The 1,851-nt window shown below is 34.7% G+C and overlaps 1 non-coding gene across 1 annotated transcript; it reads right to left on the bottom strand.

The window, feature by feature from the left end:
- Positions 1-1,113: 1,113 nt before the first annotated feature.
- Positions 1,114-1,221, bottom strand: LOC112731333 (small nucleolar RNA R71). The gene has a single exon (XR_003167116.1). It is a non-coding gene; the product is annotated as a small nucleolar RNA R71 (small nucleolar RNA).
- Between the last annotated feature and the right edge of the window lie 630 nt (positions 1,222-1,851).

Here is a 1,851-nt window from a genome sequence, read left to right as displayed (position 1 = left end):
AACTTTAATTTTCAAAATCAAATCTTTTTTAAATTTCTTTTTCAAATCTTTTTCAAAATAAATTTCAATCACATCTTTTCAAAATTAATTTCAAAATCTTTTCTAACTTCTTATCTTTTCAAAATTTGATTTTCAAATCTTTTTCAATAACCACTTAACTTTTTGTTTGATTCTTATCTTCTTCAAAGCTACCTAACTAACTCTCTCTCTCTAATTTACGAAAATCCCTTCCCTCTTTTTCAAAATTCAATTTTAATTAACTAATTGTTTTAAATTTCAATTTAAATTAGTTTTATTTTTCTTTCTTATTTTCGAATTCTAACTTTGATTTTAAATTAAAAACAAAAATATTTTTATTTTATTTTATTTAATTTTCGAATTCTCTTATCTCTCATCCCCTTCTATTTATTTATTTATCTACTAACACCCCTCTTTCACTCAAAAATTCGAACCCACTCCTCTCCCCTGTGTTTGGATTCTTATCTTTTTCTTTTGCTACTCTTATCTTCTTATACTTACATAAGGAATCTCTATACTATGACATAGAGAATTCCATATTTTCTTTTGTGTTCTCTTCTTTTTCATATGAGCAGGAACAAGGATAAGAACATCCTTGTTAAAGCTGATCCTGAACCTAAAAGGACTCTGAAGAGGAAGCTAAGGAAAGCTAAAGCACAACTCTCTGGAGAAAATTTGACTGAAAATTTTGAAAAAGGAGACATGGCCGAAAATAATAACAATGCAAGGAAGATGCTTGGTGACTTTACTGCACCAAATTCCAACTTACATGGAAGAAGCATCTCAATCCCTGCCATTGGAGCAAACAATTTTGAGCTTAAACCTTAATTAGTTTCTCTGATGCAATAGAACTGCAAGTTTCATGGACTTCCATCAGAAGATCCTTTTCAGTTCTTAACTAAATTCTTGCAGATCTGTGATACTGTTAAGACCAATGGGGTTGACTCCGAGGTCTACAGGCTTATGCTTTTCCCGTTTGCTGTAAGAAATAGAGCTAGAATATGGTTGGACTCTCAACCTAAAGATAGCCTGAACTCTTGGGTTAAGCTAGTCACGGCTTTCTTAGCCAAGTTCTTTCCTCCTCAAAAGCTTAGTAAGCTTAGAGTGGATGTTCAAACCTTCAGACAGAAAGAAGGTGAATCCCTCTATGAAGCTTGGGAGAGATATAAGCAACTGACCAAAAAGTGTCCTTCCGACATGCTTTCAGAATGGACCATCCTAGATATATTCTATGATGGTCTGTCTGAATTATCAAAGATATCATTGAACCATTCTGCAGGTGGATCCATTCACCTAAAGAAAACGCCTGCAGAAGCTCAAGAACTCATTGACATGGTTGCAAGTAACCAGTTCATGTACACTTCCGAAAGGAATCCTGTGAGTAATGGGACGCCTCAAAGGAAGGGAGTTCTTAAAATTGATGCTCTGAATGCCATATTGGCTCAGAATAAAATATTGACTTAGCAAGTCAATATGATTTCTCAGAGTCTGAATGGAATGCAAGCTACATCCAACAGTACTCAAGAGGCATCTTCTGAAGAAGAAGCTTATGATCCTGAGAACCCTGCAATAGCAGAGGTGAATTACATGGGGGAACCCTATGGAAATACCTATAATCCCTCATGGAGAAATCATCCAAATTTCTCATGGAAGGATCAACAAAAGCCTCAACAACACTTTAATAATGGTGGAAGAAACAGGTTTAGCAATAGCAAGCCTTTTTCATCATCCACTCAGCAACAGACAGAGAATTCTGAGCAGAATCCATCTAGCTTAGCAAATATAGTCTCTGATCTATCTAAGGCCACTTTAAGTTTCATGAATGAAACAAGG

This window comes from Arachis hypogaea, chromosome 12 (genome assembly GCF_003086295.3).
Source record: "Arachis hypogaea cultivar Tifrunner chromosome 12, arahy.Tifrunner.gnm2.J5K5, whole genome shotgun sequence".
Classification (NCBI taxonomy): Eukaryota; Viridiplantae; Streptophyta; class Magnoliopsida; order Fabales; family Fabaceae; genus Arachis; species Arachis hypogaea.
This window is presented reverse-complemented; position numbering and strand designations above follow the sequence as displayed.